Raw genomic sequence first — 13,742 nt, 5'->3', positions numbered from 1 at the left:
TCACACCGTAACCTTGGTCATGCCACGCTCATAACCCAACAACATGCGTAGATCGCAATTTCTGGTTAAACCTGCCTGTGCACACCTGCATGGCCTGTGTCCCCGGTCAGCCCTGAGTCCCCGGTCAGCCCTGAGTCCCTGGTCAGCCCTGAGTGCACAGTCAGCCCTGAATCCCCGGTCAGCCCTGAGTCCCCGGTCAGCCCTGAGTGCACAGTCAGCCCTGAATCCCCGGTCAGCCCTGAGTACCCGGTCAGCCCTGAGCACACGGTCAGCCCTGAATCCCCGGTCAGCCCTGAGTTCCCGGTCAGCCCTGAGTCGCACGGTCAGCCCTGAGCCCACGGTCAGCCCTGAATCCACGGTCAGCCCTGAGCCCACGGTCAGCCTTGAGTGCATGGTCAGCCCTGAGTCCCCGGTCAGGCCTGAGTCCCCGGTCAGCCCTGAGCCCCCGTCAGCGTTCCCTGTGACCAGCCTCCCTGGCTGATAGGTGCTGACGCCAGCTCTGGCAGGACTGAGGGACATCGGCGGCCGCTGTGTTTTGCTTTAATAATAATCGTCAAACCAGAGAAAAAGCCTTGGAGGTAAGCTGATGGGCGGAAGCAGGGATCTTCAAGCAATGCCAGCAGCTAGGATGTTCACTGCACCTTTCTCCTAACATGCAGCCACACGTGTTCTATTTTCAAACCCGTCTCGACCTCATCAGTTTATCTTCACGTTACAGTGACCTGCAAATGACCTGACAGGGACAGAAGCGGGTTCAGCTTACACTCGCTTTGGGCTGGAGCTGTGGGCGGCGCGGGAGTGGCCTGGCATGTCCTGTTGAGTGGGGGACTGGCTGGGGGTGGGGGACAGGCTGGCCGCGTGAGCTGTGGCGATGGAGGTGATGGTCACTGGCCTGGGAGCCCACTCCTGCCTGGTGGGGGGCACTCCGAGGAGCGCGGGTGGAGAGAGAGGAGATGGAGCCACCCCACGATGCCTTTGCCAGCTGCTCAAGGTCAGCAGCGAGCCCTCGAGGGCCACGGCCCTGGGATGCACCCTCCCGGACGCTTCAGCAGGCGGCCCTGGTGTGACCGTAGAGGCCAGGCCTCTGAGCCTCGATGTCCTTGCCACAGTGGGTGCCGGCACCCAGACTTCAGGGAGAGCGGGTGCTGCCTGGAGCAGCGACGGGGCCTCTGAGCTTGGCTTCGGACGAGCGTCAGAGCTGGGCCTCCACCCGTTCTCCCCTCGCTGGGACAGGAGCTGGGACAGAGGGACAGGCTTTGCTGAGCTCCCTGCCCGGGGCGAGGGTGTCGCGATCTTCACAGAGGTTTATGAAAGGCTTTATTGCAAAACAGGAAGCGGATCTGTGTTCTCTGAAATAACCGTATCAAACTACAAAACATCCCTGCATCCTCGGGAATTCAAACCCCAGGAGGTTTATCGAGTTCTAGAACAGTCCCCATGCATGTCCTCAGGCGCCGTGACCAACCGACGAGGCCAGCAACATGGGGTGGGGTGAAGAAAACCGACCTTTCACCCTTGAACTCCCGCCAGGAGAAAGGAAACCAACCGTTTGAGGACGAAGGAATGTTTTGTTTGGTTCGGGGAGTTTGTCTGTGGTTGGGTCTTCCCAGCCTTGGCTGACTCTCAACTGCGGGCGTCCCTGAGCCCAGGAGAGCCAGGCTCCTGTGGGTGGAGGGGTGTTCTTGCCCCCGATCTCGCCCTCCACTCCCACGCTCATCCTTTACTCCCTTCGTTCTCTCGTTCTTTCTCTGGGCAAACCACAGGCCTGGAGGCCAGGAGGTCGCACACGGCAGGAGACGGGACTCACAGACCCACGCGGAGACCCGCTGCCACGCTGCAGTCCCCAAGACAAGTGGCCTTGGCATCCTGACACTCACATCAACCAATGGAAGCTCGAGCATCCGGGAGTAAGTCAATGGATGAATAGGCGATTGATTTTTGACAACGTGGCAAAGGCATTTCGATGGAGTCGAGATCGTCCGGTCAACAGGAGGTGCCGGGGAAACTGGGTGGCCGTGTTCGAAAAGTGATCTTCAACACGTTACCTGTGCCATGTACAGTGACCTCAGAGCGAATCCTGGACCTGAGTGTGGAACCGAAAGCCATAGAACTTCTAGAAGAAAACATGGGAGGAAATTCTCCGACCTGAGCAAAGATTTCTTAGCTACAGCACCACTTAAAACCCCACGATGAACTGGAGTTCCTCCGGTGACGAACGTGTGCTCTGCGCAGACACCGCCTGGGAAGAGACAGGAGGAAGCGCATCCGATAGACGCCTGTGTACGGGATGAATGAAGAGGGTGCAGTTCCTAAAACTGAGTTATTAGAAACAAACCAGCCAGTGAAGTCAGGCAAAATATGTGAACAGACACCTCCCCAGAGAAGACACACTCACCTCCAAGATGCACCTAAATCAGCCGTGGGCAAACTACGGCCCGCGGGCCGGATCCGGCCCATTCGGCTGTTCTATCCGGCCCGCGGAGCCAAAAGAGCAGAGGGTTCTCTTGCTCTCCCCTCCACTCCTTTACTTTGAACTTATATTAGTTCACACAAACACTCCATCCATGCTTTTGTTCCGGCCCTCCGGTCCAGTTTAAGAACCCATGGTGGCCCTCGAGTCAAAAAGTTTGCCCACCCCTGCCCTAAATGCTGCTCAGCGTCATCAGTCCCAGGAAATGCAAATGAAGCCACAGGCGAGGCCCTGCACATGGGCCAGCCATGTGCTGGTGACGTGAGGAGCTGGGACCACGGGAGCCGTGTGACCGTTATCACAGGAGAAACATGGTCAGCCTGGGGGTCAGAGCTGTCTGCGGTTTTAGGTGCCTCTGGGGTCCTGGCACGTGTCATAAGGGGGCGACTATGCAGGGGAAAGAGAGGTGAGACAGAGGGCTGGGGACCGGGAAGCAGGAGGCGGGCCCTGGAGGACCGTGCGCCCGCTCGTGGTGCCCGCTTGCTCCGGCTGGCAGCTTTCTGCCAAGGACATGCTGCCTCGTGCTGTCCCGGCGGGCGGGGTGGACCGAGGGCAGGTGTGTGTGGCCTGCACCCCGACTCTGGACTGAGGACCGCTCTGGGGACCGAGGGCCTGCGGCCCTGCCCCCTGCCCGTGAGACCTGTGGGTGGGGGGCGCGTGGGGAAGGGCTCAGACCAGTTCTCGGCAGGAGGAGCGGGGATTCTGTGTGGCTGTCCCCAGGCTCAGGGAGAGCGCTGTCTTCTGTGCTGCTTGCTGTCGGCTGTGAGTGCTGCCAGCACGCAGCTCCGGGCTCCCGGGACCCGCCCTTCCCCACGCTCCCTGTTTATTTCACACGCACGCGCCTGATGACACAGGCTCATGAGGCACAGCCGACAGAGCACCTGGAGAGGGCATGCTGAGTGGGGAAGAAGAGGGGGTTTCATGAATCAGTCAGTCATCTCACAGGCAGGAAACTGGATCTCCACATTCCCTGGCTCTTCCCGGACTCCCCGAGTTCAGGAAGGGCACCTGGGGTGGGAAGAAGAGAGGAGCCACGGAATCGGGGCCGGAGTGGCTGTGGCTGTGGTGCTTGGCAGGCCCCCGTCACCCCCACCCAGCCCCCCAGCTGGCAGCCATGTCTCAGCACATGCAGGCCCTGCGGCGGCTCCTCTGTTCCCAGGCGGTTCTGGGAACCCGGTGAGCGTGGGAGGCGCTGGTTACATCAGGAGCCCCTCGACTCAGGGGGAGGGGCCCGGCTCCACCCCGGACGTGCGCTGGAGGAGCGCGTGCAGATGAGACGTGTTCTGTGTACAAACACGCAACCTGGCCAGCCAGCTGCAGCCTAAAACCTTCCAGATGCACAAGCGGCCACGGCCTCGCCCGGAGCTCATCCCGCCCCGGGCCGTGGCTGTGGGATGAGGCACGGGGTTGGAACGTCCCTTCTCAGCGGGACAGGGGTGGGGGGTGGTTCTGGGAACTCATGGGGTGACCGGCTCCTAGGGCTGGGAGAAGCCCACACGTGCCATCTCTTCCCAGACTGTCTTCTCCGCACACTGTCCGTCCGTCTCAGGACCGACGGACGCCCTCCAGCAAACAGCTCAGACGTCACAGCATCCCTGGAAGCAGCGCCTATGGGGACGGCCCCCCCAACACACACACGCTCCTGGCCTTGGGCCCGGACATGAGAGACCCCTGAATCAGTGCCCTAGGGACAGGGGAGAAGGGTTCTGCCTGAGGAGACCCAATTGCACCCCGAAAGCCACAGACGTGGGCTGGTTGTGCCTCCGTGTCGTGAAGAAACATTTAAATCACCACGCGGTGTCACGTAGGATGCGCTTTTGCAGACCTAGGTCCTGGGCTAATCTCTCCTTGCGCCATCGCCCCTCCCCTCCATTCCACAGCCAGCACAGGGGGCCCTGGGGGCCCTGTTCTGCAGGAAGGGAGCTGCGCCCACAGATGCACCCCCTGCCCGGCTCGGCCGTCTGATGCCCCCTCTGCAGCCTGAGCTCCTGCTGCCGGGTGGGGGGGGGGACCCTGGTTTCCCGCTGTCCTGGCTGCGGGCACCAGAGCGGAGCAGGATGCACCCAGGGCCACGAGGGGCTTCTGGAGACATAAGCAGTGTCTTCCCCACGTTTATGCAACTGGAGCAGCCCCAGTGCATCCGCCAGCACCGCAGGCTTTCTGTCGTCTGGAAGGAGGGTGCAGGAGGGTCTCGGGGCTGGGGGTGCAGGAGGGTCTCGGGGCTGGGGGTGCAGGAGGGTCTCGGGGCTGGGGGTGCAGGAGGGTCTCGGGGCTGGGGGTGCAGGAGGGTCTCGGGGCTGGGGGTGTAGGACCAGAGAGCCCACCACCTCCAGGACCCCTGCAGCCCCCACGACCTCTCTTCATAGGGGCCCTGGCCTCCTCCTGACCTTGACCTTTGCTGCAGCTCCCCGTTGTCTAAGGTGCCTGTTCACCCACCGCGGGCTGGCCCTCTGGGGAGCCATGTGCCGGGACTTGTCCCAGATGCAAAGATGCAGGCCCTTCGCTTGGCGGGTTCACTGCTGGAACTGGGGGGTCGCACTGGGTGCAAGGAAATCAAGTTCATGGACAAAATGTGGCTCTAAGAGGTTCATTGCAACGTACTTTATAACAGGGAAGACTGTGAAACGAGAAAAAATACTTAGAAGTTAAGTCTCACTGATAGGAAATGCTGGAGTCAGCAGTCTGGACCCCGAGGCAGGCGCAGGCCTGAGAGGGTTGGGGGCCAGCCCCCACTTCATCCTGTGTGACCCCCTCAGGTCACCCACCCTCTGTGCCAGCCCCCAGGGCAGAGGGGACAGGATGGCCTGAGAGGCCCGGTCGTCCCAGGAGCTCTGACAAGGGCCGGCTCGCTCCGTCTGCTGCGATCGCGAGGGACAGCCCGCCCTGAGGTTGCGTGTCACGCTTTAAGCAACACCCACACGTGTTGGAAAACACGGAGGTCAGGTCTCACCTGTAGGCGGGCAGACAGGTGACAGACAGACAGACAGACCGACATGGATGCGCAGGAAAGGCCCGTGGAGTCCGGGCAGGGGCGGTTGGCGTGTTTTCATGCTCTTCCTGGAGGGTCTGTGCTTGTGCCGTGTGAGAACGAAGACCAGCCCCGGGGACGCCGGCTGTCAGCCGAGTGCACGCCGAAGCCGGTCCCGGGAGCCCAGAGCCACCGTGTGGGCAGCGCGGCCTCGCGTGACTGGCCTGATGCTCGTCATTGTCTCTGGGGTGGGATTTCCCCCTGAGTCACTCAAGTTTTCAGCAAATTCAACAAAAGTGGTTTTTCCTTCTTTTTCGTCCCTTTCTGTCCCCTCTTCCCCTCCCTCCTTCTCTTCCTTTCAACTTTGTAGAACGTTTCTGTCATAACACAGGTGAGGGGGGGCCCTACAGCCCCTCCTTTGTCTGATCTGCCCCCCGCGGGGCGGGGGGTGGTGCGTGGAGGGACCGGCACAGGCTGGGTGCCTGACACACAGCGAGTCAGGACCTCAAGCAGCCGCTTTGGCGAGATCCCCGTCGGGAGACGTTAGGCTGACGGACGGTTGGCTGTTGCGTTCGGTTGTCTGTGAGCCGTGCACCGGGGCCTCTCGCCTGGGCATGGTGTCCACGGTGGGCTCCTGTCCCCAGAGGAGAGGGGCCGCTCCCCGTCCGCCCTCGGACCCCCGCCTCCCTGCCCTGTGCCCGCCTGCTCCGAGGTGATGCCAGGCTCCTTCCTGGGCTGCGGCGGGACCGTCCCTCCTTCCCAGGCCGGGCCAGTCCCCAGCCTCATCCCACACCCAGTGACGTGGACTGTCGCACAGCGAAGTGTCTCCTGGTCCACAGCTCAGCTGACGGGGCCCAGGTCCCCTGCTCCTCCCCCTCTGCTTGTGGTCCGGCTGCCGGGCGGGTCCCCCGTCCTCATGGCTTCCTCGCTCTCTGACTCTGTGGCCCCACGAAGACGCACGTGCCACGTCCCATCAGTCACACCACCACACGCTGCCTGAGCCCAGAGGGAAGGTGAACCAGCGGACGTTAGCGGGTCCCGGAGAGCGTGTGTAACTGGAGCCACCGCGTGGACGGGCCACACCATGAGTCTGTTCTTTGTTCAGGGCCCGCCCCACCCCCACCTCATCCCTGACCTCACCTTGCCCCGTGTTTCAGCCCACAGGTCCCGCCTGTGTCCACTCCCCACCCTGCTCCTTCTTTCTGGAAGGGCCCCCTCACTGTGTGGCCTCGGGCTACAGGGCGGGGATCAATGCCCTTTCTCCCCGACAGCAGCCCTGTCTCCACCCGGTGTCCTCCAAGAGCCCTGTCAGGGTGGGCTGGCTGCTTTCCCACCTGCCTGTGGCTCGAGTCTCGTCCACCGTGGAGACTGCGAGCTGCTTGCGGAGGAAAAGCCCCGGGGGTCCTTGTCCGTCTGCGGTGCCAGCTCCAGGGGCGCCAAGGAGGTTTGGGGAGCAACTGGAACCTCTGCCCTGGGCTCTGGTCACCGTGAGGCCTGGTGTGGACGGACTGCACCCCAAACTCACACTGGAGCCCTAATCCCCAGCCTCTCAGCGGGCCCTGCACCTGAAGTTGGGGTATTAAGGGGGTGATGTGGCTCAGCTTGGTTCCTAGGGTGGCCCCAAAGCAATGGGACTGGGTCCTTAGAAGAAGGGGCGGTGAGGACACAGACGCACACGGAGGAACGACCACGTAAGGACGTGGGAGAAGGCGGCCTCCACACTCAGAGAAGAGAGGACAGACCAACCCCGACCCTCGACCCCAGGCTTCCAGCCTCTGGGACTTTCTGCTGTTCAGGTCACTCGGCGATGGCATTTGTCACGCAGCCTGAGCTGAGCAGTGTGACCGCTGGGACATGGGACTTGTTCCTTTTGGGGAGGGAGGAAGGGAGGGAGGGAGGGCTCGGGGACAGAGAGAAGGCAGTCTTCATCTTTAAATGTTTTGATCCTTTGAAGTTTCCACTAACTTGCTTTCTTCCCTCCCACTCTCCTCATCGTCCAGGGAGACGTGGATTTTCTGGGAAGTGGATTCCCTGGGACGTGGGCTCCCTGGGACGTGGGCTCCCTGGGACGTGAATTCCCTGGGACGTGGGCTCCCTGGGACGTGGGCTCCCTGGGACGTGGATTCCCTGGGATGTGGGCTCCCTGGGACGTGGGCTCCCTGGGACGTGGGCTCTCTGGGACGTGGGCTCTCTGGGACGTGAATTCCCTGGGACGTGGGCTCCCTGGGACGTGGGCTCCCTGGGACGTGGGTCGCTGCCAGGCCTTTCACAAGGTGCCCTGGGCTAGCTGTCAGGCAGGACACATACCTGGCGCTGGATGCTGGCCTCTCCCTTGGCTGGGTTAGGACCACAGATGTTTGCCAGCCTGTTGTGCAATGAGCTTCTGACCTGAATCCCCTGGCAGAGGCTCCTAGGACCTTCCCTCAGCTTCCCCCCAAGCCCAGGCCACACGGGGCCACCCCAGCTCAGAAGGCTTTGGCAGGAACGGTCCCCTGAACAAAGTCCCTCCCTGCCAGTCAGACCGCGCCGGGGGCTGGAGGAAGCATCCGCACCCGTTGGGGGTGGGGCAGTGCCAGGCATGATTCACCGTTTTCTGTGGAATCACTGCTGGTTTTCTTGACCCGCTTACCCCCAGAGGCAGTGCCAGGTCGGCCCGTGCCGAAGACCCTCACTGCGTTTTCTCTGGGAAGACGCAGGTCCTGGAATCGGTCCCCGGAACCCCTCGCACCTGTCCTCCACGCACGTCCGGCCGACGCCCTTCCCTCTCGTCCACAGATTCCTGCCACCTGGCAGCTGGCCGACGCGATCATATGGAGCGTGAGCCACGGAGGAGGCCACGCGGTCGGCCCAGAGCTCAGGACCGGACACAGCTGGGGCCAGTCCCCGGGGGGCCTCCCCTTTGCTGCTCCCCCAGAGGGTCATCCACACCCAATTTCCGCGTTGATGCCAACACCGCCCACAGCTGACAGGCCGCCCTGGGCCAGGCGTGTGCGGTCACGCGAGGCTGGCAATGCTCCTCGAGGCAGCGCTGCTAAGACACGCGAGGTGTGGTCGGGAGAGGTGAGCGGGCCGGAGGGAGGCGCAGAGGAGGCCCTGCCGTCCGGGGCGTTGGCCGAGCCGGGGGTGTGGGCCTGGGGCACTTTTCCTCAGGAATGCCTGGCAGGCCCGCAGCCATGGTGGGCGGGGAGGGCGGGGGATGTCTGCACCCCACTCAGCTACAGGCACCTTTCCCGACCCGACACCTGTTGACAAAGAACAGCACGCACTTCACCGTGACGGCCACGCGTTCCCGCTGCCATCCCAGCACGAGGACAGTGACCATCGACTGGCGTGTGCCACAGCCCCGCCAGCTCCCTGGCAGGCACCACAGGCCGAGGCTCCCACGACAGAAGCGTGTCCAGTCTCACAGGCCAGAGGCTGAAGTCCAAGATGGAGGTGCTGGCCACGGGGTGTCGGGGGAGGACCCTTCCTGGGGCAGAGGCGTGTCCTTGCTGGGTCCTCCTGGCCGGAGAGGCCCGGAGTTTGTGGGCCTTTTACAAGGACACCGACCCCCTCACCAGGGCTCCACCCTCACAACCCCATCACCGCCCAGACGCTACCTGCTGACTCCTCACCTGGGGGAGTTAGCAATTCATCGTGTAAGGTTTTGGGGACACATTCCAGAGAGCCCACACGGGTCTCTGAATGTGGTCGGGGCACCTAGTTCATTGTTATTTCTCTACCCGCCCCCCTCCCCCACCCGCTAAGACGTTGACACCATTCTGCACGCTGAGAACCAGACCTGAACCAAATCTGTCATGATTTCAGCTACCGTTTTCTTCTTTGGTGGAAATGGCTAAGATGGTATTCTACCCAGAGGTGAAGTCCGAACTTCACAGGCTCTGAAAAGGGAAGTTTTCCACCTGGATTTTTGGTTGATTATAAAGCACAGGTAGCAGACGAGGAGGGTCTGCGGGCCAAGAACCCACCCCTGACGCTGGTGGGCGTCGTGTCAGCAGGAGGAGCAGGGACCTGCAGGGGGCCTTGCCCCTGTGTCTCCGCACAGACAGACTACGGGCAGGCTCCGCCCTGCAGCTGAGCTGGCTGTTGGGGGGAAAGGGGGGCAGCTGAGCTGGCTGGGGGGGGGGAAAGGGGGGCAGCTGAGCTGGCTGTTGGGGGGGGAAGGGGGGCAGCTGAGCTGGCTGGGGGACGGGGGGGCAGCTGAGCTGGCTGTTGGGGGGAAAGGGGGGCAGCTGAGCTGGCTGTTGGGGGGAAAGGGGGGCAGCTGAGCTGGCTGGGGGGGGAAAGGGGGGCAGCTGAGCTGGCTGTTGGGGGGGGAAGGGGGGCAGCTGAGCTGGCTGGGGGACGGGGGGGCAGCTGAGCTGGCTGTTGGGGGGAAAGGGGGGCAGCTGAGCTGGCTGGGGGACGGGGGGGCAGCTGAGCTGGCTGTTGGGGGGAAAGGGGGGCAGCTGAGCTGGCTGGGGGACGGGGGGGCAGCTGAGCTGGCTGCGGGGGCAGCTTTTTGTCTGGACACAGGTCTGTGGAGGGACTAGTGCACGGGGCTGGGGGGCTGGTTTCCCGGATGGTTCCCCGCAGTCCAGCCCTCAGGGGACAGGAGGTGGCGTGAGGTCCCCATCAGCGGAGAGCGGCCTTCTGGGCCGTCCTCATCCCCTTGGCGAGGTGCTGCGTTGGTTCACGCAGGACGTTTGTCGCCCCCGCACTCGGGAGGGATGGCGACGGATGGCAGGAAGCAGCTCCTCCGGCTCCGAGGCCCGGCTGCCTCACAGCAGGGAGGTGCCAGGCCCGGTCACGCTTGTGGAACGGAATGTTTTAATCGAGATATTTAGTGAGATAAACAAGGCTTTTCCTCGTGTCTTATTTGCTGGAAAGCTAGAAGCCTGGAAACCTCCGGAAGGGGGGCGAAGAGAGAAATCCCACAATGAGACGAAGCCTCTGCTGGGAGCTGGCCCGGGGGTGGGAAGAGGAGGCGGCGCCCCCAGCCCAGGCCTCCCGCGGGATGGGGTCCTTTCTGGGACTGGGGTGCAGCGCGCAGAGTCTCTGCCCTCGGCCGGGCAGGCGCTGAGGTCCAGGCCTCCGGGAGGCGGTGGGAGGAGCGAGGGTTTGGGAAGGAGCCGAGGTCAGTGTCCTGGCAGGAGCTGGAGGCCACAGGCTGACACTCAGCAGCTCCGAGGAGGTCCCGGTCCCGGTCCCTCCCACCTCCTCCCAGTGCTCCGATGGAAGCATGGCCCACACAGGCCTGTGTGGCTGGAGGGACATGGGGGGTGTCTCGGTGTGCCTCCGTTTACCTAGGACACGCTGACATGACCTGCTGTTTAGAGGAAACGCCTCAGGGATGCCCCGGCAGCATCCCGCATGCGGAGCCCCGGGCTCTGAGCCGCCCAGATGGTGGGGGTGGGGCCTCCCGTGTCCTCGGAAGTGAGTGTACAGCGGGGGCCCTGCTCCTCCCCGCCCCCCATGCAGGGCCAGCTGTGCAGAGGCAGCACCCAGCAGCCGGGTTTTGTAAATATTTACTGGGCTGTCCAGGCTGCCTGGTTTGGGGCTGTTGCTACATCACAAAGAAGCTAGAAGATGAGCGGGTAGGTTCCCGAGAATTAAACGTCAGAGGCGCCTGGAGCTCAGAGGGCCTTGCTCAGGCCTCGCCTCCTGGCCCAGGGCAGGTGGGGCTGGGGAGGATCAGGCAGGCCAGGCCCCTGGGAGGGGCCCGGCAGGGTGGGGCCTCAGTCCTGGGGGCCCGGAGGCACCCCCATTAGCACTTCCACGGTCCGATCTACAGAAGGAGGCGCAGGAAGTCAGCTCCACCACCGTGGGGCACACGCCGGGGCCTGTGCTCAACACGAGGGAGGGCCCAGGGAGCAGTCCCACGCCTCGGAGTGGGCCGTCCCCACGGGTACAGGGCCCTTCCCTTCAAGGTGCTACCCGTGGGCTCCAGGGGGTCCTCGTCCTTCAGGCTTCTGCCACAAGAGGCCGTGCCGTGGTGCTGTGTGTGCATGTGTGTGCACGTATGATGATGCACAGGCACGTGTCCCTATGTGTTTACGTGTGTGCACGTGTGACGATGCACAGGTGTGTGTCCGTGTGTGAGTGTGTGCACGTGTGTGCACCTGGAACACATCTGTGTGTCGCGAGGAGGGCCGTGTTTTTGGAACCTGAGAGGGGAGCTGTGAGAGGCCTGAGCGGGTGGGGTGGGCCAGCGATGGCAGGCTCAGCAGGAAGGCGCGGAGGTGACTCGAGAGAAAGACCCGGACCCAGTCTTCACGGGCTGCGGAGGCACAGACAGAACCGGGCGAGAGCCTCGGGGGGGTCCCGGGAGGCCATGGTGGCGGGCTGGCCGCCCAGTGTGGGTCCCTCTGCCAAGCCGTCACCTGGGCTCCCAGCCTGTGGCCCGGGGCTGCTCGCCCTTCGCACCTGAGTTTCCTCACGTGTCCCCAGGCAGAAGGCATGATGGTTCCTGCCAGGTGTGTCTGCAGGGAGGATCGTCGCTGACGCAGGCCCGCCTGGCGCGTGGCCGAGAGGCGCGAGGAGCGAGCGCCGGGGGACACGGAGCACCAGGGGCACTGTGTGACCTCTCTGGAGCGTCATGCCGCTTGGCTTGGGCGGGATTCTGTAGCTCACCGGCACACGTGTGTGTTGTGCAGCTATGCACAATCCCGTGTACTAACATGTTAACTCTCACCCATGCTCACGGCTGCAGGCGGGTGCTGCCTCCCGCCCGTGCCAGCACGCGCACCCTGCACCCCTCACCTGAACAGGCAGGCCCCGAGCAGGTGTTTGGCACAGGCACAGGCACAGGCTGTGGAATCCGCTCCTGGAGGTGACTCAGCACGGGGCCTCAGAGGCGGGGCCTGAGCTATGGCCTCTGGGCAGGCACTTAGGAGACTCTCACCAGGGATGCTGGTCTGGCTTCTAGAAGCTTCTAGACCAGGGGTCAGGCCTCTTGCTGTAATGCAGACCCTCCAGGCAGCCCCGCCCAGGCCTCGGCCCGTGACGTGCTCTGGCCACTGTGCACAGGCACCTCTGCCCATCGCCTGCCCCCGGCTAGGGTTGGGGTGCAGCCTGAAAGGACAAAAGTCAGGGAAGAAAACTGAACCACAAATCTCCCCCCAGGACCGCACAGACTAAAGGGAGTCCGCACTGCAACATGTGGCAGGGCGCCCGGGAGGTGCCCCATCCTGGGGTCCTGGTGAGAAACCGCGGCCGAGGAGCCACGGGCCACACGCAGCCCCTGGTGGGGTGGCACATTGTGGGCGAGGGCACCACCTCACAGGAGCGGGCCCCGCGGGCCAGCACCATGCGCACAGCCTCCTGCCTGGTGGGTCCCTCCCGCCTCACATCTGCGGTGAATGTGGGGCCTCTCCTACGCCCAGCCCGAGGGCCGCCTCCGTCCGCAGACACGAGGCGCGTTCTGCTTACCCGCAGGCCTGCATGCAGTGCCCTCACCCAAGCACCCAACCGCGTCCCTCAACCCAGACCTGCCCTTGGCCATCTCGTCCCGGTGGCACAGGGAGGCCGCCGTCTCTGCCAGCTGCCGCCTACAGACTCCAGGTCTGGGCGAGTTGGTGAGATGCTGACTTGGAGTTAAATGCTCAGCCCGAGGAAGCGGGGAGGTGGCAGCGGCGTCCTGACAGCGGCCATGGAGCCTGGGGAGGAGCCGGCATGTGGGCAAGGGTGGCATCCACGGGGCTGCCCTCAGGAGAGCCACTGCCCTCAGGAGAGCCACTGCCCTCAGGAGAGCCACTGCCCTCAGCAGCCCCACTGCCCCCCTGGAGCCCCACTGCCCTCAGCAGCCCCACTGCCCTCAGGAACCCCACTGCCCCCCTGGAGCCCCACTGCCCTCAGGAACCCCACTGCCCTCAGGAGAGCCACTGCCCTTAGGAGCCCCACTGCCCTCAGCAGCCCCACTGGCCCCCCTGGAACCCCACTGCCCCCCCTGGAGCCCCACGGCCCCCCTGGAACCCCACTGCCCCCCACCAGGACAGAGTGGGGGGGGTGGCCAGCTGCCAGCAGGCTGGGCCCAGGGGCAAGTGCCACCCAGGCCTGGAGTTCAGGGCTAAGGATGGGGCACACGGGCAGGGGGAGCCCAGCCTAGTTCACGGCCAGCGCCAGGCCCGGGTCAGAGGTTGGGTCACGGCTGCCCCCGGTCCCAGGAGCCGCGGGGATGCACTTGGAGCCTGGCCGCCCAAGCTGGGTTCCCAGTGAGTGCACCCGCGCCAGCACGCACAGCGTTGTTTACAGAGAGCACGCCCTTCGGTCTTCTCGCCGCGTGGCAGCCCCAGGGCTGTGACCCGCCTTGATTCTGCGCCTGCG

This window comes from Plecotus auritus, assembly GCF_963455305.1.
Source record: "Plecotus auritus genome assembly, chromosome: 4".
NCBI lineage: Eukaryota > Metazoa > Chordata > Mammalia > Chiroptera > Vespertilionidae > Plecotus > Plecotus auritus.
Note: the sequence above shows the minus strand (reverse complement) of the source record.